We start from the raw sequence: 25,875 nt of genomic DNA, 5'->3' as shown, positions 1-25,875 counted from the left end.
AAGCATCCCTCTCCTTTAAAGGGGTACTCCAGCTAAAATCGTTTTCTTTCAAATCAACTGGCTTCAGAAAGTTATATAGATTTGTAATTTACTTCTGTATAAAAATCTTAAGTCTTCCCATACTTATCAGCTGCTGTATGTCACAGTGCTCTCTACTGCCACCTCTGTCCATGTCAGGAACTGAGTGTCGCTGTTTCTGGGAAAAAAACAACCATGTTTTTGTAAAACTAGACAACCCCTTTAAGGAATTATATATATATATATATATATATATATATATATTTTTTTTACCATACATTGTCTTATCATCAGTACAATGTATGCTGTATTCTTCCCTTTAAAAAAAAAAAATGTGATCAAAGTGCAGAAACCTCTTCCCTACCCCAGACTTCTCTTAATGGACGCCGTAATACAGATAGAACGCATAATTTTTATGAAATTGTCTCAAGTTGATGAATAATAATAAAAAAAACAACAACAAGCCATTATTGGGTATGAAAGCTCCAGTGGCGTTTGATGTCGTGCCGCATAAAGCCGCAGAGCCTCTCAGCGGCCTCCATTTACTACACAGCAGGGAGGGTATTATTCACTATATAATGTACTTCCAGCCTGTGCACACACTTCATACAGTACTACCACTCACTAATGACAAACTCTGCTCTGCTGCTTTCTGTCTGTGTAAGCGATGCAGAGCGCCGGGCTTGTCATTTCTTTGGGCGTAGTTATTAGAATGTACATGAAAAGTGGTGAAGTGACAAACTCAGCTCAGCTACATGTGTGTGATTGGGCAGGATAGGGATCATCACAAGGCTTTTTCTGTTAGGCTCATGTAGATCGGTGAGCTGATTGTGCGAGCGCTTCTCAGAACATTATCATAAGTGTCCCTATCGTGGTGCCATCTCGGTTCTGGTTGGCGTCCGCCAGGCAGCTGCTGGGGGTGAGGAAATGAAGAAGATAAGGCCTCAGTGACTGTACAGCACATGGTATATATACAATATCTGCTGATAAAGTGCACATTACACCTTCATGTGTATGGAGCATAGCCTGCAGGGGCCACAGGACACTTACTAGGTAAGGACCTAGAAACACTTTAAGGGTATGTTCACACTGCAGGTGGTTATTCCCATAGAAAACAATGGATGTGTATTGTATACATTTCATACATACAGTAGATTTTGCTGTGAGAAGTCTTATATGGCGTTAGTATTTTTGTACTGTACAGTATATTACTGCTTTGGGGGTATTATATGACTGTTTTGTGTCTGTTTTATATTTCTTTTAGTTTGCTACTACATGTCCCCGGATGTATGATGTTAGTATATTTGCACTGTATATCAGTTGTATGGTTCTCTTGTAGTATGAGGGTATGGTACTATTATATAGTCACTGTATGGTGGTATTATTTTTGCTCTGTATATGAGGGTATGGTACTATTATATAGGCACTATATGGTGGTATTATTTTTGCTCTGTATATGAGGGTATGGTACTATTATATAGGCACTATATGGTGGTATTATTTTTGCTCTGCATATGAGGGTTTGGCACTATTATATAGAGGCACTGTATGGTGGTATTATTTTTGCTCTGTATATTTTTATTTTAGCACCGTATGGCCTTCTTGTGTGATCAAGGTATTGTATCCCACAGGTGATGTATGATGTTGGTATATTCGCACTGTATATCAGTTGTATGGTTCTCTTGTAGTATGAGGGTATGGTACTATTATATAGGCACTATATGGTGGTATTATTTTTGCTCTGTATATTTTTATTTTAGCACTGTTTTAATTTATGGCCCTCTTGTGTGATTATATATCATGCAGGTGATATATGATGTTATCATTTTTGCAAAGTATATTAGTATTGTAGTTATTATGGTTTTCTTGTAACATGAAGTTGTGGTACTATTATTTAGGCATGGTATGGTGTTATTTTTTCTTTTGTTCTGTTACTTTGTTCTGTTAGGGGCGGTATGATGTAAGTATCTTTTTCCTGTACATAACTATATTAAGGGGGGTATAAATAGTGATTTGTAATACAGTCATAGTATACATGGTAGCCTCATATTAAAGGGGAGGAAAATAAACTTAAAGGGGTACTCTGGTGAAAAGAAATTTCTTTCAAATCAACTGGTGTCAGAAAGTTATGTAGATTCATAATTTACTTCCATTCTTAAAAAAATCTCAGGTCTTCCAGTACTTATCAGCTGCTGTATGTCCTGCAGGAAGTGATGTATTTCCCAGCTTGACACAGTGCTCTCTGCTGCCACCTCTGTCCATGTCAGGAACTGTCCAGAGCAGGAGAGGTTTTCTATGGGGATTTGCCACTGCTCTGGACAGTTCCTGACATGGACAGAGATGGCAGCAGAGAGCACTGTGTCAGACTGGAAAGAATACATCACTTCCTGCAGGACATACAACAGATGATATGATATAGTATATAATTAATGTAACTTTTTTTTGTTAGTTTTTTTTTGTACAAAAAAGTGTGAATTCTTCTTCATGGAAAAATAAGACACCCCCTGAAAATAAGACATAGCGCATCTTTGAGAGCAAAAATTAATATAAGACACTGTCTTATTTTTGGGGAAACACAGAATATTGTTATATATTTTTGCATCTTGTACTCCATAATGGTTATGGGTATAATATGATTTTTTTTTTTATACGCAGGTCTTATCTGTGGTGCACTCTCTATGTCATTTGGGGGGTCAGTGGAGTCTTTTCTGTATTGTAAACATACCAGTCCTCAAAGCAAAATCTGATAATATGTGTCAATTTCTTGACCTTAGGTGTTTATGAGTATTTTATCCTGGACTAGACAGAAAGATACTTCAGGTTTAAGATTTTTTTTTTCTTTTTATTATATATTTATATATATTTTTATTACATTTTATTACAATAAATTGACACATATTATCAGATTTTGCTTTGAGGACTGGTATGTTTAGAATTTTTTAGTTACTGTGTACATTGGATGGTGTATTCCAGTTAACCTCAGCCAAATCAGATACAGGTGAGCTGCACCTTAGATCGTTACTGTGCTCTTTTCTGTATTGACCTGCCTTGAATTAGTATTTTAATTTCCGCCTTATTAGAACACCTTGGCCCAGTCCATTGTAGAGCGCCTCCTTTTCTACATATCATCAATTTGCAGCATAATTGACTCACGGGGCGAAAGCGTTCATCTAATCAGCAGGACCTAAATAATTAAAGCGCTACTAATCCATGAGAAATGTCAAAGATTCCCCCAGACACATAACTAGACATCCTGCCTATAATAACAACAAAAGTAATTAAAATAAAGTAGAGCGTCACCCGTCGCCCAACCGTATCCTGTCTGACTGATCAGTAGACAGCGTTGTTATTACCAAGGCTCAGGGAGAAAATTAAAGGTTCAATCCATCAAATATATTCCAGAGATCAGGAGATCCGCCATGTATAGGAGTGATTAGAATATGTCTATGTATATGAGTGACCATTGGCCACAAAATCTGGACCTGTGTGATATGTTATGGCCAGCTCCTATAGTACTGAGCTCATGTGTTAAGGCCCTATTCCATGGAACGATTATCGTTCGTATTCGGCCGATATCGGCCGCTACGGACGATAATCGCCCAGTGGAATAGAGTGCAACGATCAGCCGACATCGTTCATGTCGGCTGATCGTTGCAGTCGCTTGCTTTTCAACATGTTTCAACTCCGTTGAATAGAAGCATCGGCAGCAGACGCTGCTATATCCTATGGGCTGCCCGGACGATCAGCGATCCCCCGGGCAGCCCCCCCGCAGCTCCCCGCCGCCCCCTCCCACACTCACCCGCTCGCTGCTGCCGCGTTGAATAGCGAGCGGTGAACGAGGAGCAAACAAGCGCTGAGAGCGCTCGTTTGCTCCTCTAAACGACCTGTGGAATAGGGGCATTAGGCAGTGGGGAGGAACTTAATGGGGTAATCGGGTCAGGTAAAACACATACTGAATCAACCCCCCCTTGAGACTAACAATTACTTCCATACTTGTCATTATTAATTCAGTCTCCTTCCCCTAGTTCTAAACAGCTAAAGACACAGAAAACTGTGTGTGAGCTGTTCTCTTCTTACTTTTCCCCCTCCCTTCCGAGATGGCTCATCTACACAGCATCCCTGGCCGTCTGTCTCTGCACTTTGTGATGCCGGGAGGGTTAATCTGAGGTCACCAGCAACTTGACCTCAGATTAACCCTCCCAGCATTACAGAGAGCAGAAACAGCTGGCCAGAAAAACTGTGTACATGAGCCGCCATGGAAGGGAGAGAGGAGGAGGGGGAGACAGGGTGAACAGCTCACACACAATTTTCTGTGTCTTTAGCAGAAAGCAGCAGCCCAGAACTGGGGAAAGGAGACTGAATAGATAGTAACAAGTATGGAAGGAATTGTTAGTCTCCAGGGGGGGGGATGATTCAATATGCATCTTACCTGAGCGGAATAACCCTTTAAAGTGTTGCTGCCGTTATAACTTTCAAAATCTAAATCAGCAGTAGTTGTGATATAAAGCAAGTTTGCAAATTACATTCTTTACATTACATTTTTTTTTGTTATCATGGAGAACACGGCACTTCCTGTTTTCTGACTGTTTTTTTTCTCAAAAAACAGGAAACAGTCAGAAAACAGGAAGTCCTGTGTATCCCAGGCCATCTGAGCGCTCACAGAGAGAAGGCAGTCATGTGATTGACGGACACATTGAGCCATGACTCTCTGTACTGGCCGGAATTCCTGTGTTTAGTCTGTTTTTTTCCACCAGCACAAGTCAGAAAATCTGCCTTCAGGAGACTGGACCTGGATTTCTGGTAAGTTCAGCTTTGTTTTACAGCATGAGAACTAAAAAACAATAATGAATGTATATTACAAACTTGCTTTATATCATATCCACTGCTGATTTAGATTTTGAAAGTTATAACGACAGGGACACTTTAACAGTAGTCTATTTCCAAAGATACCAACCCTGTTACCCCCCCCCCCCCCCCACCAATCATCAGTGTAGTGTAGCAGCTGTTCCAGGTACTTTTATATGACATGTGTATGATCCCTGTGCATGGATAAACAATAAGGGAAAAATCTTCTAGTCTGGGGTGGTCCTAGGGGCTGAAATCCAACCAGTCACACATTGGTTAGGCCATATTTTGCCTGTAATAAGAAGCTCATTGGCCATTGATGATTATGAAACTCCTTTGTGGAAAAATTCTTTCAACGGATTGCTTAAAGTGTATTTGTTGTCATAAAAGACCCTTCACACCCAATCTGAAGCAAGAAAGTGGGTGACAACCCCTTTAATCAGCTGAAAAACCTTTGGGGAGATTTATCAAACATGGTGTAAAGTGAAACTGGCTCAGTTGCCCCTAGCAACCAATCAGATTCCACCTTTCATTCCTCACAGACTCTTTGGAAAATGAAAGGTGGAATCTGATTGGTTGCTAGGGGCAACTGGGCCAGTTTCACTTTACACCATGTTTGATAAATCTCCCCCCTTGTATCTAATAGTTTAAATACAATATATAAAGATTTCCTTCTTTCTCTAACTTCCAAATGCAATTTTTTTTAAGTATTTGAAAAACTCTGATGATGAATGACTTCCTTCCACTTATAACCCAGGCGGCGTGCGATAACGCAGCGGCGGATACGCTGGGAAACGACCATTTAATGTGAAGTTAATTACCCCGTGAATTACAGTACATTGCACTTTATGGAAATGATCTCGTTGGTTCTGGATGATGGAATTTTTCAGAAACTCTTATTTTAAGTGGTTTTCACTCTTTTATAGAAAGTTGACATAGCTGCCATTATTAATTCATACGCAGATGACATTGATTTCAGTCACTTTTAGGGGCTGGTTACATTGGAGGATCTGTGAGCTCTCTGTGCATCTGTGTTCCTCTCTGAGGCTGGGTTCACACTACATTTTTAGCATACTTTTAACGTTTTGATCCTTTTTTTAAAATGGAAGTCAATGGAAAAACGGATCAAAATGGATGCACACAAATGCATCCGTTTTTGCAATCTGTTTTTCAAAACGGATTTAAAAAAACGCAGTGTGAACCCAGCCTTACTTCTGAAAATGTGTAAAAATATTAAAAACCTGTCCTTATAGGGCGTGTCCCTACACTGTCCAATCAGAGCTGACCTTGTAGGGACACACCCCTTTAGTAATTCAGTTGTGAACTTAGATTTCCAGGAGGAACAGAAGAGGGGACAGCAGTATTTTGGGGGGGATCAAAGTATTAACCCTTTCAGGACCAAGGGCGTAACTGTACGACCTTTTTTGCGGCGCATTGCCGCTCAAGGACGTACAGTTACGTCCTGGGATGAAACAGGTGCAGGAGCTGCGCCCATGCCATCCCGCGGTGGGTCCTGGCTGTCAGTGATAGCCGGGCACCTGCCTTATCTGCCACAACTCACGCTGATCACTGCAGTTAACACTATAAGTGCTGTGTTCAGGCCGATAGAATCTTCCCTCTATTCCCATCAAGGGCCGTGCAGAAGCGATTGCACGGCCCCGATGGTTGCTATGGCACCAGGAGACTTTGCTAAAGCCTCCTGTGTCATAGCTACGATGGCTGGACAGGCTCAGCTAGTAAAAATAGTAATCAGATAGCAATGTCCCTACCGTAAAGCAAAAAAGTAAATAAAAAGCCAAAAAATAAAGTACAAAACACATAAAAATCCCATAGCCCCAATGCAATAATAAATGTAAAAAAATTAAAATAAAGTACACATATTTAGTTTTGCTGCGTGCGTAATGATGCTGGCAATAAAACGATCCCATAACTAAACCCGCAGGCAAAAAAAAATGAAAATCACTAATTTTGTCATTTTATCATGAAATGTGGGAATTTTTAACACCCAAATTGTACGGATAACGGCCAAATTTTACCACTAATCTAAAGTACAATATGTCACGAGAATTGCTACGATAAGTTATAATATCACGGAGGTATAACCACATAAAGTGAGACTGGTCAGATTTCAAAAATGGGCTCTGGTCCTCAAGGCGCTATCTGGATCGGTCCTGAAGGGGTTAACATAGTCAGTAATCAACATGGTGACAAAAACCAAGAGGTCTGGGTGATCAGGAGGTGACAACCTTCTGAAATGTCTATATTCCCTTATATCAGGTGTGGGGAACCTGTCGTCCTCCAGCTGTTGTAAAACTATCATCTCAATCATTATAACTCTTTGGCTGTCCAGGGATGATGGGAATTGTAGTTTTTCAACAGCTGAGGGGCCAGAGGTTCCCCATCCCTCCCTTATAAGATGCCTCTGCATTCCACCTGATTCTCTTTTTATTTTTTTATTGAAATTTTTTTGTAAAGTAAACTTAAAGTAAACTGAAAAACTTTTGACTTGTCAAAAGTTTTTATTGGTTGGTGTCTGGGTGTCCACCTATCTTTAGATAAAGCAGGGAGAAACGCCTGGTTGGACGCTTCTCTCCCCAGATTGCTTTGATTTTGATCTCACTAAAGGGGATGGGCTTTATAGTAAGTCTATGGATCCTGTATCCTTCAGTGAGACTGAGATCTCAGGGAGAGAAGCGCTCAGCCATAGTCTTCTCCTGGCTCATAAGAACTATTGTTTAGGACATCCAGACACCAACCGATAAGTAGGGATTATTGCAAAATAAGGCATAATGGGGGTTATGGTTCTCTGTATCCCAGTAGCAGGCCTGCTCCTGAGCGGCGTATGCTTCCTGGGCTCGGCGGCAGGATAATTTGTAGTTCTGGTAGCAGGGTGATTACTGCAGCCGGATAATCTTATAGTAAGTGGGAATTACAGATTACTAATTAATGTTTTGGGGTGAAGAGAAATTGTTATAATTTGTTTCCGGAATGACAGGAATTGCATTGCCTGAATAATGCAAGGAGGAAATTGATGTGAAGAATCCGACTGTCAATATTAATTACCTGACACGGATCGTGAGAGCCGGTGATTAATTAATAATTATGGCTGAAAGCAAATGTGATTGTAAAACCATTTACTGCAATCACTGGGAGTTATACTGGTGTGTTCTGCCCGAAAGAGGGAACATTCTATCTATCTCCTATCTATCTATCTGTCTGTCTGTCTATCTATCTATCTATCTATCTCCTATCTATCTATCTATCTATCTATCTACCTCCTATCTATCTATCTATCTATCTCCTATCTATCTATATCTATCTATCTATCTATCTATCTATCTATCTATCTATCTATCTATCTATCTATCTCCTATCTATCTATCTCCTATCTATCTACCTCCTATCTATCTATCTATCTATCTATCTATCTATCTATCTCCTATCTATCTATCTATCTATCTATCTATCTATCTATCTCATATCTATCTATCTGTCTATATATCTAGTCCACAGAAATCCGCAGCACTCCAACATGTGGTAAGAAAAGTTTTATTCCATCAGCATAGGTACAAAAATGGCGACGTTTCGACCCTCTCACAGGGTCATTCTCAGGCCTGTGGACTGTATTTGGGATCCCTAGCCAAGGGACTTTCTTCGCTGGCACCCACGTCTTTACCTCCGGATGTGCGGCTTTCCTCTGTCTATATATCTATCTATCTCCTATCTATCTATCTATCTATCTACCTATCTCCTATCTATCTATCTATCTATCTATCTATCTATCTATCTATCTATCTATCTATCTCCTATCTATTATCTATCTATCTATCTATCTATCTATCTATCTATCTCCTATCTATCTATCTATCTATCTATCTATCTATCTATTATCTATCTATCTATCTATCTATCTATCTATCTATCTATCTATCTCATATCTATCTATCTATCTGTCTATCTATCTATCTATCTATCTACCTATCTATCTCCTATCTATCTATCTATCTATCTACCTATCTATCTCCTATCTATCTATCTCCTATCTATCTGTCTCCTATCTATCTATCTCCTATCTATCTATCTATCTATCTCCTATCTATCTATCTATCTATCTATCTATCTATCTATCTATCTCCTATCTCCTATCTATCTATCTATCTATCTATCTATCTATCTATCTATCTATCTATCTCCTATCTATCTATCTATCTATCTATCTATCTATCTATCTTATATCTATCTATCTATCTATCTATCTATCTATCTCCTATCTATCTATCTATCTACCTATCTATCTACCTATCTATCTCCTATCTATCTATCTATCTATCTATCTATCTATCTAGTCCAAGAATCCCGCGGCACAACCAAAAGTAGTGAAAAAATCCAATAGTGTTTATTCCATATCAGGTAGAAAAATACATGCAACGTTTCAATCTCATCACGAGATCTTTCTCAAGCATGAAAGATCTCGTGATGAGATTGAAACGTTACATGTGTTTTTCTACCTGATATGGAATAAACACTTTTGGATTTTTTCACTACTTTTGGTTGTGCCGCGGGATTCTTGGACTGTGTAAAGGGGAGACGTGGATTCGGTCTCCAGCCGCTGGCACCCAGTACACTTTGATAAAGCGGAGTGCTCTCCATTGTGGAAGTTTATCTATCTATCTATCTATCTATCTATCTATCTATCTATCTATCTATCAATCATCTATCTATCTCCTATCTATTATCCATCTATCTATCTTCTATCTATCTATCTACAGTTCAGAAAATACTCCACCGCAACTCCAATGCGTGTCAAACGTGATTCAAATTTATTCCATCTTGTAGTATATCAACATAATAGTGCAGCACAGGAAATCAGTATGCGACGTTTCAACAGTCTCTTACTGTCTTTTTAAAGCATGACTTTTTCAAGACAGTGAGAGACTGTCGAAACGTTGCATACTGATTTGCTGTGCTGCACTATTATGTTGCTATACTACAAGATGGAATAAATTTGAATCACGTTTGACACGCATTGGAGTTGCGGTGGAGTATTTTCTGAACTGTATTAGTTTGATCTGTGGTCGGGACCTGTCTACTGGCACCCATACACAATGGAAAGTAGTGCCGCTTTGAGATAAAGTGAAGCTATCTATCTATCTATCTCCTATGTATCTATCTATCTATCTATCTATCTATCTATCTATCTATCTCCTATCTATCTATCTATCTATCTCCTATCTATCTATCTATCTATCTTCTATCTATCTATCTATCTATCTATATATCTCCCATCTATCTCCTATCTATCTATCTATCTATCTATCTATCTATCTATCTATCTATCTCCGATCTATCTGTTTTTTTCTACTGTAGCATTGTGTATTCATGCTAAAAGGTTTCAAATCTGTTGAAAACCAAGGTGGTCTCTGGGAAACTTGAGAAGGACCACCATATTTTTGGGACTGCAATGGCTATCGGATAGACCTCGATCCCTGTTCAATGTTTTGGTAAAGGTAGACACATAATCAGAGGTTTTTGCAGTAGTCTTTTTTAAAGACCTTTTTCTGGGTTCTCACCTCTTTCTGGATTGCTCATTGCACTGGAATCAACTGGTATCAAAAAGTTAAACCGATTTTTAAATTACTTCTGTTTTAACATCTCCAGTATTCCAGTACTTATCAGCTGTTGTATATATTGCAGGAAGTGGTGTATTCTTTCCAGTCTGACACAGTGCTCTCTGCTGCCACCCCTGTCCATGTCAGGAACTGTCCAGAGCAGCAGCAAATCCCCATAGAAAACCTCTCCTGGTCTGGACAGTTCCTAACATGGACAGAGGTGGCAGCAGAGAGCTCTGTGTCAGACTGGAAAGAATACACCACTGCATGACATACAGCAGCTGATAATTATGTGAAGACTAGAGATTTTTAAATAGAAGTAAATTACAAATCTGTAGAACTTTCTGAAACCAGTTGATTTGAAAGAAAAAGATTTTTGCTGGATAATCCCTTTTAGGGTACAAACACACACAGCAGATACGCAGCAGATACGCAGCAGATTTGATGCTGTGTTCAGTTATTTAGATCTAATCTGCTGCGTATCTGCTGCGTATCGCAGCAGTAAATACGCAGCGTATAAGCCGTGTGTGTTTGTAACCTTAGACACAACACAATACACCAGAAGTGTGAAAATTAATGTGGAAACTAATAGTTAATCTAAACTTGGACCAGTCTGAGAAAGCAATGAGTTAAACCATTTAAAGCATTACTGACATATCAAAATTTTTGTTCAATTGGGCTCTGAGTGCTGGGGTCCCCATATATATATATATATATATATATATATATATATATATCTTCCACAATGGAGAGCACTCTGCTTCAATGGTGCAGAGGGTGCCAGCGGCTGGGGACCGAATCCACGTCTCCCCTTTAAATAGTCCAAGAATTCCGCAGCATGACCAAGTATAGTGAAAAAAATCAAAAGTGTCTTTATTCCATATTCAGTGGAGAATTCACATGCAAAGTTTCAATCTCATCACGAGATCTTTCTCAAGCATAGTCTCAGTGAGTATCACATCCATTTTATACACACGTGTGTTACAACCCAATAAATCATCAATTAGTGAAAAAGTGTAATCATCTGATTACACTTTCCCCTTACCGCAGTGTGTAAACACAGTGGTATGGGCGTCAGGCCGGATAATCCTAAATTCATAGGATGTAGTTCCTGGTAATAGTAGTCCTTTGATATACGTCAGCATTCCCTGTCGACACGGTAGATACAGAGACTTAAAAATAGCGCTTGTTCACAAATTTGTTCACAAATACATTAAGGGTAGCTTCACACGTACCGTATCGCTGCGTATTCATCGCTGCGTTTTTAACGCTGCGTGTTTGGTGCGATTTTTACATGTGAGTTTTGATTTTCACATGAAAATCATATGAAAGTCAAAACTCGCATGTAAAAATCGCACAAAAAACACAGCGATAAATATGCAGCGATACGGTCCGTGTGAAGCTACCCTAAAGGAGAGAGTGGTCTTTATAGCAGGGGTAGGGAACCTTGGCTCTCCAAAACTACAACTCCCATCATGCCTGGACAGACAAAGCCAAACCTTTGGCTGTCCAGGTAGACTTGCAATAGTTGGAGAGCCAAGGTTCGCCATCCCTGGTTTATAGAGATCCCTTTTGGGTGTGAGGCGACAGACTGGAGGAGCGCTCACTGACTGACAGGGATCTGACATGTTTCATTAATCATTAATTTTCCAATATCCACATAGTGGTGTTGGTTTCTGGATGGATGGCTGAGCTGGCAGGCAGCTGACACGGCAGGAGCTGGCACTGCTACCCTATAAATACAGAAATGAACAGCTGTGAATTACAGATTAATTAGAGCAGCTGCGGCATTGACGTTGCGATTGCATGTTTACATAGAGAATACGGGGGGGGGGGACATAAATATTTAGCAAAAAATCAAAAATGTATCTTGGTATCTTGTTGAAGTTCACTTTTCCAGCTGACGTCTCTTACCTGACCTTTCCAGTTCTCCATCATTTGTAAGATCTCTGCTGTTAGTGAATAAGAACAGTGATTATATTCAGAGCCATCTAGTCCTGTGATCCTCTAAGTAGAGACAATTGTGAGCTCTATAGCCTGGACCCAGACTGATACATTGTACATAGCTAGTCCTGCTCTCAGCTGTATCAAGTCTAGACAATGCTCTGTGAGCTCTACAGCCTGGACTCCCGACTGATACATTGTACACAGCTAGTCCTGCTCTCAGCTGTATCAAGTCTAGACAATGCTCTGTGAGCTCTATAGCCTGGACTCCAGACTGATACATTGTACATAGCTAGTCCTGCTCTCAGCTGTATCCGGTCTAGACAATGCTCTGTGAGCTCTATAGCCTGGACTCCAGACTGATACATTGTATATAGCTAGTCCTGCTCTAAGCTGAGAAATGATACAATTGTATCCAGTCTAGACAATGCTCTGTGAGCTCTACAACCTGGACTCCAGACTAATACATTGTACATAGCTAGTCCTGCTCTCAGCTGAGAAGTGATACAGTTGTATCCAGTCTAGACAATGCTCTGTGAGCTCTACAGCCTCGACACCAGCCTAATACATTGTACATAGCTAGTCCTGCTCTCAGCTGAGAAGTTATACAATTGTATCCAGTCTAGACAATGCTCTGTGAGCTCTACAGCCTGGACTCCAGACTGATACATTGTACATAGCTAGTCCTGCTCTCAGATGAGAAGTGATACAGTGGTATCCAGTCTAGACAATGCTCTGTGAGCTCTACAGCCTCGACACCAGCCTAATACATTGTACATAGCTAGTCCTGCTCTCAGCTGAGAAGTGATACAATTGTGATAAAAATCTCAAGTCTTCCAATACTTATCAGCTACTGTATATACTGCAGGAAGTGGTGTATTCTTTCCAGTCTGACACAGTGCTCTCTGCTGCCACCTCTGTTCATGTCAGGAACTGTCCAGAGTACTTCCACTCTGGACAGTTCCTGACATGAACAGAGGAGGCAGCAGAGAGCACTGTGTCAGACTGGAGAGAATACACCACTTCCTGCAGGACATACAGCAGCTGATAAGTATTAGAAGACTGGAGATTTTTAAATAGAAGTAAATTACAAATCTATATAACTTTCTGTCACCAGTTGATTTGAAACTGGTCGGCTCCCTGCTTGTGTCCATGAAAAGAGTCCGACTTATAGACTTTCATTATGAGTCTGACTCATCACATGACCCAGAGCCGGGAGAGGAACAAGCACTTATCTCCTGGCGTGTTCTGATGATCAGTCAGGGTCAGACCAATGAAGTCCATTGACCTGTCTCTGTGACATGCCATAAGTATTTTCTAATGACTGTAACACTTTATGCATGAAGCAGTATTATTTATTGAGCACTGAGTAGTAGTGTTTTTAAGCATCACGCTGTCCTGTTTATTGAGCAGTGAGCTGTAGTATGTATAGCAGTATATAGCAGAGCTGTAGTATTTAATGTGCATTGAAAAGTAGTATCTATTGAAGCTGTGATTGCATATTGATTGGTTATTGTGTGATGGTTTTTACCGTAGGAGAGCTATGATTGTATTCAATGGTAACCACTGTGTAAATACTTAGTCACATGTATTCCTATATTCAGGATCAGGCTTGTAATAAAACAGACAACATCTTCAGTTTTTAATAAAAAAACAAACAAATTAGCAATTTGATCACATGACCTCTATCTCCATTCTGCTGGAAAACATGACCCGGCCCTTATAGCAGGCCACCTTGGCATGGCCAGTGGTGCTTATAGCTTAACTGCTGCACAGGGCCCTTTATCTAGTGGTTAGAGCATTATATGGCAGTATTACTGTGGTGCTTTATACCTATTCGGCCACTATAAGGCCTGGACTGATCTTGAATATTTATATAGTAGTAAATTCCAGTATAATGAGTCTCCTATGGGAAATGATATAAAGCCTCAGTGAGTCAGCTGTCACAGTACAAGCTGTTTAGTAAGATTCATTTTCCCCCAATTCTAGAAGGGGAAAGTTTCATGAGCCATTCATTTTTATACAGATCGTCGGAGAACGGACATTAAAATTGAGAACTAGGCAATTATAATGGGGCTTTAGACAGACCGTTTCTCTTTTGCATAAATAAATGTTGTATATGATTATATAAAACATTACAATATCTTATAAGAAGAAAGTGAATTTATCCTTACCATCCAGAAACCTCTACTCACTAGCTTCGCTAGTTACTAGTTTGGAAACCTCTTTGATCCCTGAAATAGTAAAGAATGGGGTAGGAGGGAGATGAAGCTGCAGTTTGTTTCCCTTCTTTGCTGATTTCTCAGGACAGGATGTAGTCTTGTTCATGGCACATTACCTGGGGCGCCTGAGCGATCAGGGGGGTAAGTATGTGTCCTACAATGCTCTGAGAAATTTTTTATTTTCTATTAGGACTTTCTGCAGGACATACAGCAGCTGATAAGTACTAGAAGGCTGAAGATTTGTACATAGAAATAAACTACAAATCTTTATAGCTTTCTGACACCAGTTGATTTAAAAAAAAAAAAAAGTACCCCTTTAACTTCAGGAATGGTCCAGAAAGTGCCTTAAAGAGGATGTACCACCTGGTACATCCTTTTTAACCTAAACCCACTGATCGAACAGCGCCGACACGGTGAAGCCGGTGCAGCGGTCCGTTTTTCGGACCGAGGCCCCGTTCCCATGCACAGCGCCGTTCTATGCACCGGAACCGTCCGGAGCTCAGGCACTGGAGGCGGTCCGGTCCTCCCCCAGTGGGAGGGAATTCCCTCCCCTGTATGACCCGGCTCCCTTGGAATGAAGGGAGCCGCGTCATACAGGGGAGGGAATTCCCTCCCACTGGGGGCGGCCTGATCCGCCTCCAGTGCTTGAGCACCGGCCGGTTCCGGTGCATAGAACAGCGCTGTGCATGGGAACGGGGCCTCGGTCCGAAAAATGGACCGCGGCACCGGCTTCCCCGTGCCGGCGCCGTTCGATCAGTGGGTTTAGGTTAAAGAGGATGTACCAGGTGGTACATCCTCTTTAAGGACCAGAGCCCCTTTTTTTTATTCCTTTTTTTTTCTTACAATCTGACCTGCCTCACTTTATGAGGTTATAACTTTTTTTTTCCTTCCTACATTTATCATTGCCAAGGCTAACCAGAGGAAGTATTCTCCCTCTGTTCTGACCTATAGATGCTGCAATCACCCTGATCGCAGCAACTATATGGTTAACTTCCAGTATCTGAGCTTAGCTCGGGTCTCGGCAGTTGCGGCTGGTGCCCGGCTATCACTGACAGCTGGTACCTGCCATGGATAGAATGGGCTCAGAAGCTCTGCGACAATGCAGACAATGGACGTACAGTTACATCTTTGATAGTGAATGAGTTAAGTTTATTGTCACCCCTCTATAGTAGAATGATATCAGGCAACAGATCACTTTTTGTTTATATTGTGCCTTTGCCAATGGGTTTCACACATAATTCTTCTGACCAGATGGGATCTGGCTTCTGTAAATGTTTGACTATTCCGTTTCTTAGGAGACGCGTAGTTCCCGCTTTGACCGTCATGTTACCTGTAGACATCTTGTTTATTTTTGTGTTGGATTGAATGAGGCCGTTAATGCTGCTAATAGTCATCTAGCGGCTCCTGGGTGTCCATCACATGACAGGAATGGGTTGTTATTCACTGGAGGAAACCAACCCTAGTGTGTAAAAACAAGCAAGGAATGGACATAGAATGTATACAGGAAAAAACACAGCTATTTTCTTTCAAAAACAGTGCCGCCCCCATGCTCAGGCTGCCAGCTGGCGGTATATCTGACACTGCAGTTTGTGAACTGTATGGTGAAAGTGTATGGTGAGTGGACAAATGGCGCCATTGTAAGAGGTAAATGTTGGCAATGAAGGCTTCAGTATTCACAGTAGTATTAGAATTGGACTGATTAGTAAAGGGCTGTCTTTTCTCATTAGAAAAGAGTTGTCTTCTCCACTGATTGCTATAGAATTGCCTTCTCCGCTGGTTGCTAAAGAGTTGTCTTCTCCAGTATTTGGTAAAGGGTTGTCTTCTCCACTGATTGGTAAAGGGTTGTCTTCTCTACCGGTTGGTAAAGGGTTGTCTTCTCTACTAACTGGTAAAGGGTTGTCTTCTCCACTGACTGGTAAAGGGTTGTCTTCTCTACTGATTGGTAAAGGGTTGTCTTCTCTAGTAATTGGTAAAGGGTTGTCTTCTCCAGTAATTGGTAAAGGGTTGTCTTCTCCAGTTATTTGTAAAGGGTTGTCTTCTCCAGTGGTTGCTAAAGGGTTGTCTTCTCCACTGATTGGTAAAGGGTTGTCTTTTCCAGTAATTGATAAAGGGTTGTCTTCTCCAGTAATTGGTAAAGTGTTGTCTTCTCCAGTGGTTGCTAAAGGGTTGTCTTCTCCACTGATTGGTAAAGGGTTGTCTTCTCCACTGATTGGTAAAGGGTTGTTATCTCCACCGATTGGTAAAGGGTTTTCTTCTCTAGTGAATGGTAAAGGGTTGTCTTCTCTACCGATTGGTAAAGGGTTGTCTTCTCTACTGATTGGTAAAGGATTGTCTTCTCCAGTATTTGGTAAAGGGTTGTCTTCTCCAGTAATTGGTAAAGGGTTGTCTTCTCCAGTGGTTGCTAAAGGGTTGTCTCTTCCACTGATTGGTAAAGGGTTGTCTTCTCCAGTAATTAATAAAGGGTTGTCTTCTCCAGTAATTGGTTAAGGGTTGTCTTCTCCAATGGTTGGTAAAGGGTTGTCTTCTCCACTGATTGGTAAAGGGTTGTCTTCTCCAGTAATTGATAAAGGGTTGTCTTCTCCAGTAATTGGTAAAGGGTTGTCTTCTCCAGTTATTTGTAAAGGGTTGTCTTCTCCAGTGGTTGCTAAAGGGTTGTCTTCTCCACTGATTGGTAAAGGGTTGTCTTTTCCAGTAATTGATAAAGGGTTGTCTTCTCCAGTAATTGGTAAAGTGTTGTCTTCTCCAGTGGTTGCTAAAGGGTTGTCTTCTCCACTGATTGGTAAAGGGTTGTCTTCTCCACTGATTGGTAAAGGGTTGTTATCTCCACCGATTGGTAAAGGGTTTTCTTCTCTAGTGAATGGTAAAGGGTTGTCTTCTCTACCGATTGGTAAAGGGTTGTCTTCTCTACTGATTGGTAAAGGGTTGTCTTCTCTACTGATTGGTAAAGGGTTGTCTTCTCCAGTAATTGGTAAAGGGTGTCTTCTCCAGTAATTGGTAAAGGGTTGTCTTCTCCAGTGGTTGCTAAAGGGTTGTCTCTTCCACTGATTGGTAAAGGGTTGTCTTCTCCAGTAATTAATAAAGGGTTGTCTTCTCCAGTAATTGGTTAAGGGTTGTCTTCTCCAATGGTTGGTAAAGGGTTGTCTTCTCCACTGATTGGTAAAGGGTTGTCTTCTCCAGTAATTGATAAAGGGTTGTCTTCTCCAGTAATTGGTAAAGGGTTGTCTTCTCCAGTGGTTGCTAAAGGGTTGTCTTCTCCACTGATGGGTAAAGGGTTGTTATCTCCACCGATTGGTAAAGGGTTTTCTTCTCTAGTGAATGGTAAAGGGTTGTCTTCTCTACCGGTTGGTAAAGGGTTGTCTTTAGTGATTGGTAAGGGGTTGTCTTCTCCACTGATTGGTAAAAGGTTGTCTTCTCCACTGATTGGTAAAGGGTTGTCTTCTCCAGTAATTGGTAAAGGGCTGTCTTCTCCAGTAATTGGTACAGGACTTCCAGTACTACCCTTTCCCCTAATTCTCCAGACCTGAACCCAGTCTATGATCTGTGGGACCTCGATGGTGGTGTTTTCTCTATGACCCTCCGGCCAATGTGGAATGCAGTTAGCATGGCGCTTACCAGGCAGCGTCAGACTGGCCCACCAGAAGACCAGAGGATCCTCCGGCTTTAGAACCTGCCCTAACACTGACCGACATGTAATTTCTCACTGGTTCCTCATTGGTGGGCCACCAGGATCATTTTCCTTTGGTGGGCCCCAGATATGCCAGCCCAACACTGCTACCATGACATCTACCATCTACCATGACATCTTAGAGGTCCACCATCACTCCCGGCCTGTCTCGCTTCTGTCTGTGCTGCACACGGCAGCTACTCTGAATACTAGCTGCTGGTCATAATAATGTGACTCCACTGTGTCTTATTATTAAATGTAATTGGTTATATTACTCTTTTATTTCTCCTTGGTCGGTTTCTTAATAAAATGTAGGTGTCGCTCACAGCATCTGTATTCAGTCAGTGGAGAAGAACTTGGATGATGGGGTCAGTATAGAATTCTCCAGTGGGTACATGTGCTGTGCCAGTGTAGGGGGGAGGTGCTGCATACAGATTGCTTTCACCCTGACTCTTCAAACCTAGTTCTTTCCCTATGGAAAATAGAGTTTTGTGGCACACTATATGCAATACCTCAAAATACAAGTAAATTTTACCAATATATAGAACTAAGAGAATGAATAATGTACAATGGCTTCTCTACTTTTCATTACACTTTCACTTACTTTCCCCTGCTCCGACTTTCTGCTGATTCTGGAAAAATTTCTCTTGAAAGTTTAATTTATTCTAGAATAATACACGGTAAACCGTCTGCCTCCCATTTACACGTTTGGACGGTTTTGTTCTTTCCTCTTGAAGATTTTGCATAATTCTGTGTAGTTAATATACGCACGCAGCTCTGAGATATGTGAAAGAGTGAACGATGCTGAACAGAAGAAGCTTAAGGGTGCCTTCACACCTACCGTATCGCAGTAGAAAATCCGCTGCGGATCCGCAGCAGATCCAACTAAATGAATGAACACAGCATTAAATACGCACTGTCAAATCCGCTGCGGATCCGCAGCAGATTTGTAAGTGCGGATTTAGTGCTGTGTTCATTCATTTAGTTAAATCCGCTGCGGATCTGCTGCGGATCCGCAGCGGATTTTCTACTGCGATACGGTAGGTGTGAAGGCACCCTAAAGGGGTATTCCCATCTCTACTAATACAGTTATACTTGTGGGACTCGTCAAGTTAAAGAGACAGTGTCGTAAATTCCCCCTTCTCTTGATATGCTTCTCCCCCCCCCCCCCCCCGCCCCGTTGTTGACAGCTCATTGTCTGTGTTCGCCAACCACCACTCTGCTCTAAAAGCATTGGCCTCGCTGGCGTATATATAGCTATAGTATACATATTTCTATAACTTAGAGTATATATACACACAATATCACTTGTAATACATAAGATATATATCATTTCTGTATAAGTATATTTCCCTGTATGTAAATTGGTGCCATTTTATCAGTATGAAACTCGACTTTTGCAGCTGAACCCTGTAATTGTCGTCTCACGTTGGTCCGCGCCTTTTGTCAGCCTGTAATTATTAGTGACATTCCACTGAAACCCTCTCGGAATGTTCTATTGGATTTTCTGTATCCTTCAGGCTTCCTCCGCTTCCTGTCGGCATATTTGTCCACAGACATTTTAATCTCGCCCTATAATTTACAGCATATATTACGCTGTGTTCAATAATAGTGACAATATCTATTCAGCCAAGAAATAAGATGGTGAATGTGATCATGATTGTTCCTAAGCTGTTCTATTGGGCTGTATTTCACTTGTTAGAGCAGCAGTTGGTGCTCCAGAGCTGCACTTCCTACTTTGTATTGAATCTACTACTGGACCATTTGAGATTGTATAGTAAGCTAGATGTTGGCTTATGTAAGAGGCTACACATTCAGGGCTGGCGTCAGCACAGGCAATTGCCGGGCCCCCAGGGGCCTAGAGAGGAGGAGGGGCCCGGTGTTCTGATGTTCGGCCCCCTCACTGTAGTGCAGGGTGATCCGGCTGAACATCAGAATACAGAAAAAAAGAGCAGGACCTGTACAGAGAGAGAGGGATAAGGACCTGATCACATGACCCGCAGGTCCTCAATTGTACAGTGTGGAGATCAGCCAGCAGAGAGGAAGAGGGAGAAGACTGAGCTGTGTGTGTGTGTGTGTGTGTGTGTGTGTGTATGTGCGCGTGTGTCAGTCAGTAAGTATGTGTCAGTCAGTAATGTGTGTCTGTAATGTCTGTCAGTCAGTGTGTGTCAGTCAGTAATGTGTGTCTGTAATGTGTGCCAGTCAGTAATGTCTGTCAGTCAGTCAGTCCATAGTGTGTGTCAGTCAGTAAGTGTACAAATTATACATAGGACATGCACAACTCCTTGAAATAAGAATGGATGCACATCGCCAGCATATGAATACCAAAAACCAACAAGAAGAAATAGTATGCTGAGAAGGCAAATTTGCACACTAAGGCTATGTTCACACAACTTATATTTCCGTATAACTACGTCCGTTGTTGCCGATTGCAACAACGGCAGTGATTAATACGTAAATATACGTGCAGTTGCCGCCTATGGAATCCCGGCCGGAGTGTATACACATGGTAAGCAGGTGCACATAGCCTAAAAGAGTAATAAAATAAAAGCACTTTATTAGAACAGGTACAACATAGACCATGGGGATACCAGGTGCGGTAGAACCCATAACAGCACCCCTATGCCAATACAGCATCTACCCTGTATAATATAGTATAAAGTACACTCAGGCCAACACAAACAACAAGTCACTTAGAGTATATGTATAAATGTGCCAAAGAAGCTCCAACATGGGTATATATACCAGAAAATGAGTGCAAATATTAGTGCAGATAGTGATAAAAATAACAGTGAAATAACTAAAGAAATTGAGCTATGACCAAAAGTAAACAGCAAGTCACCACTATAAAACAGTGGGAAAAGTAAGTGTGTGTCAGTCAGTAATGTGTGTGTCAGTTAGTCAGTGTATGTGTCAGTAATGTGTGTGTCAGTCAGTTAGTATGTGTGTCAGTAATGTGTGTTTGTGTATGTTAGTGATGTCTCAAGTGATTGTGAATAGAGGATGAGTAGATGAGGGGCCCGCTGAGGCTCTGTCGCCCAAGGGCCCACAAAAACCTGGAGCCGGCCCTGTACACAGTATTAGGGAACCCTAGATAACAATTGTACAGTAGGACCACCACCATAAGGCTTGTTAATCGCCTTTACTGGTGTCCCAAATCACAGTAATAAGTGATACTCTTAAAACCCCTTTAGGGTGCCTTCACACATCCTTTTTGTGTGGCGTTTTTCAGGCCTCCAAAAAAAAAATGGCAGAAAAATTGCCAGTGGGGTTTTCCATGCAATTGGGTTTTTCCTGCCGTTTTTGACTTTTTATGTGAATGAACTTTTTTGTGGTTTAGGCGTATTTATGTGTTGAACATTTTTCCCCCCACTTTTCATTCCTCACAGACTCTATGAAAAATGAAAGGTGGAATCTGATTGGTTGCTAGGGGCAACTGAGCCAGTTTCACTTTACACCATGTTTGATAAATCTCCCCTTATAGCCTTTTCCTCTGTGATACATTTGTGTATTTTATTCTTCTGTGATACAATCTATGAGTACTGTGACATATCAGTTGTACTTTCTGTATTACAATCACCCGGAGTGGCTCCCATCATGTGTCAGGGTCCATTATTTTCAGCCTATTCTTATAACAGGAAAAGTAGTCAATGGCAAAAAGTAACGTCAAGGATTGATTGTGTAGTAAACGTCTTCTGAATTATGGGATGGATTGCCGCTTCCCCGTACGGTAGGTTATAATTTAGTGAACTGAGGTAAGGGAAAGCTATGGAGAGGTCAGTGCACTGCTATAACTTACACTGATGTCTATTTAAAGGGATTTTCCTGAAAAAATTCATACTTGACATGTTACCGGGGCTGTGGAGGACATGTCAGTAATGTATACTTACCTCTCCTGCTCCCTTGCCTTTGCCAGATCCTCTATGGTGGCTACGCCACTGGCTGTCTGGTTCTGTCACCTTTAATCTGAGTGTCTCAGAATAACCAATCACAGAGCTGTAAGAGGTTCCAGAATGGTAATATCATGGGAAATACTAGGATTTACTAAAGCAGACGGCTCTCTAACCTTTCTGCTGGTGTATTGGCTGTAGTGGGCATGCTTTGCTGATGTGCATTGTAGAAGGTGTAGTGTTCCTGCTCAGCATGATATAGGACTCTGATGTCTAGCAGAGTGCTGGGACTGTGTATGACCTGTTGTGTGTGATACATTTGCCTCTGTGGGTCTGATATATGTTTTTGTGTTCACAGATTTCCCGAGGCTCAGTCTGAACTGTCCTTTGCTGCCAGGTGAAATTTCAAGGTAAGTCAAGTGTTACAGATACAATTGCTTGTCGGCGTCTGATGAACATGTATACAAGACATGGGGAGAAATGGGATGACATTCAGATATGTAATATAAAGGTGTAAGCTGCCGGTTATCATCCAAAGGCAACATCTGTACCAAGTGTATTATCCATGCACTGTGACATCACTGTGTGTATTATCCTCTACTGTGACATCACTGTGTGTATTATCCCTGCACTGTGACATCACTGTGTGTATTATCCTCTACTGTGACATCACTGTGTGTATTATCCCTGTACTGTGACATCACTGTGTGTATTATCCTCTACTGTGACATCACTGTGTGTATTATCCCTGTACTGTGACATCACTGTGTGTATTATCCCTGTACTGTGACATCACTGTGTGTATTATCCTCTACTGTGACATCACTGTGTGTATTATCCCTGTACTGTGACATCACTGTGTGTATTATCCTCTACTGTGACATCACTGTGTGTATTATCCCTGTACTGTGACATCACTGTGTGTATTATCCCTGTACTGTGAGATCACTGTGTGTATTATCCCTGTACTGTGACATCACTGTGTATTATCCCCCCCTGTACTGTGACTTCACTGTGTGTATTATCCCTGTACAGTGACATCACTGTGTATTATCCCTGTACTGTGACATCACTGTGTGTATTATCCCTGTACTGTGACATCACTGTGTATTATCCCCCCCTGTACTGTGACTTCACTGTGTGTATTATCCCTGTACAGTGACATCACTGTGTATTATCCCTGTACTGTGACATCACTGTGTGTATTATCCCTGTACTGTGACATCACTGTGTATTATCCCCCCCTGTACTGTGACTTCACTGTGTGTATTATCCCTGTACAGTGACATCACTGTGTATTATCCCTGTACTGTGACATCACTGTGTGTATTATCCCTGTACTGTGACATCACTGTGTGTATTCTCCCTGTACTGTGACATCACTGTGTGTATTATCCCTGTACTGTGACATCACTGTGTGTATTATCCCTGTACTGTGACATCACTGTGTGTATTATCCCTGTACTGTGACATCACTGTGTGTATTATATCTGTACTGTGACATCACTGTGTGTATTATTCCTGTACTGTGACATCACTGTGTGTATTATCCCTGTACTGTGACATCACTGTGTGTATTCTCCCTGTACTGTGACATCACTGTGTGTATTCTCCCTGTACTGTGACATCACTGTGTGTATTCTCCCTGTATTGTGAGATCACTGTGTGTATTATCCCTGTACTGTGACATCACTGTGTGTATTATCCTCTACTGTGACATCACTGTGTTTATTATCCCTGTACTGTGAGATCACTGTGTGTATTATCCCTGTACTGTGACATCACTGTGTATTATCCCCCCCTGTACTGTGACTTCACTGTGTGTATTATCCCTGTACAGTGACATCACTGTGTATTATCCCTGTACTGTGACATCACTGTGTGTATCATCCCTGTACTGTGACATCACTGTGTGTATTCTCCCTGTACTGTGACATCACTGTGTGTATTATCCCTGTACTGTGACATCACTGTGTGTATTATCCCTGTACTGTGACATCACTGTGTGTATTATCCTCTACTGTGACATCACTGTGTGTATTATCCCTGTACTGTGACATCACTGTGTGTATTATTCCTGTACTGTGACATCACTGTGTTTATTATCCTGTACTGTGACATTACTGTGTATATTATCCCTGTACTGTGACATCACTGTGTGTATTATCTCTGTACTGTGACATCACTGTGTGTATTCTCCCTGTACTGTGACATCACTGTGTGTATTCTCCCTGTACTGTGACATCACTGTGTGTATTCTCCCTGTACTGTGACATCACTGTTTGTATTATCCCTGTACTGTGACATCACTGTGTGTATTATCCCTGTACTGTGACATCCCTGTGTGTATTATCCCTGTACTGTGACATCACTGTGTGTATTATCCCTGTACTGTGACATCCCTGTGTGTATTATCCCTGTACTGTGACATCACTGTGTGTATTATCCCCCTGTACTGTGACATCACTGTGTGTATTATCCCTGTACTGTGACATCACTGTGTGTATTATCCCTGTACTGTGACATCACTGTGTGTATTATCCCTGTACTATGACATTACTGTGTATATTATCCCTGTACTGTGACATTACTGTGTATATTATCCCTGTACTGTGACATCACTGTGTGTATTATCCCTGTACTGTGACATCACTGTGTGTATTATCCCTGTACTGTGACATCACTGTGTGTATTATCCCTGTACTGTGACATCACTGTGTGTATTATCCCTGTACTGTGACATCACTGTGTGTATTATCCCTGTACTGTGACATCACTGTGTATTATCCCTGTACTGTGACATTACTGTGTATATTATCCCTGTACTGTGACATCACTGTGTATTATCCCTGTACTGTGGCATCACTGTGTGCATTATCCCTGTACTGTGACATCACTGTGTGTATTATCCCTGTACTGTGACATCACTGTGTATTATCCGTATTATCCCTGTACTGGGACATCACTGTGTGCATTATCCCTGTACTGTGACATCACTGTGTGCATTATCCCTGTACTGTGACATCACTGTGTGCATTATCCCTGTACTGTGGCAGCCATGATATAACTTTAGGTTCCTCCGCCATCCAGCATCCTGTGTAGTGATTATTATATTACAATATTTGTTAATCCCACAATGCACCACCAGCTGTGCAGTATTAGTAGGAGCAGGCGAGGCTTTGGCCCCGATATGGCGACGTGTGGAGCGGTCAGTCTGGATGATCACAATGTGTTATGTAGGAGTTTGACGTCAGGCAGGAGCGCGGTGCGTTCAGGGTTAATGTGATTAGTCCTGTGACTGCGCACAGGCCCTCCGGATGGGAAACCTTTTAAACCTGCCAGTCTCTGGAGTACAAAGCACATGACACGCCGCGGTCTGACCGGAGGAGACGCAAGAGGCGGAAAAGTCTCTTCACATGATTCGAGCTTTTCTGTGTTATTCAGATTAAACTGTTCTCATCAAATTCCCTGTCGGCCTCAATCTATCACTTCGTGGAGTCATGATAAAACCGCGGCCTGTGCGCCGGATGGTGATAAATCCAGGGACCAACTATACAGGGAAGATGCTGGGTATGGACTAGGGAGACCCCTAATGTGACCCACCTGGAGCTGTCAGCAGAATACCAAGAAACTGACTCTGTGACTACAGCACCTTCATAAACATCAGCAAAAAAAAAAATCTA

At 41.5% G+C, this 25,875-nt stretch overlaps 1 protein-coding gene across 3 annotated transcripts in view; it reads left to right on the top strand.

Annotated features, from left to right (window-relative positions):
• Positions 1 to 25,875, top strand: part of RAB27B (RAB27B, member RAS oncogene family) — a 156,669-nt gene that overhangs the window by 44,362 nt on the left and 86,432 nt on the right. For 2 of the 3 annotated variants that reach the window (XM_069963169.1, XM_069963170.1), the window contains exon 2: positions 22,551 to 22,602. The gene's annotated coding sequence lies outside the window, so the exon portion shown is untranslated. Of the gene's footprint in view, positions 1 to 1,052; positions 1,072 to 22,550; positions 22,603 to 25,875 lie in introns of those variants that run through there. The other variant, XM_069963171.1, reaches the window with a different exon arrangement.

This window comes from Dendropsophus ebraccatus, chromosome 3 (genome assembly GCF_027789765.1).
Source record: "Dendropsophus ebraccatus isolate aDenEbr1 chromosome 3, aDenEbr1.pat, whole genome shotgun sequence".
NCBI lineage: Eukaryota > Metazoa > Chordata > Amphibia > Anura > Hylidae > Dendropsophus > Dendropsophus ebraccatus.
The sequence above is the reverse complement of the archived record's forward strand: the minus strand, read 5'-3'. Positions and strand labels throughout refer to the sequence as shown.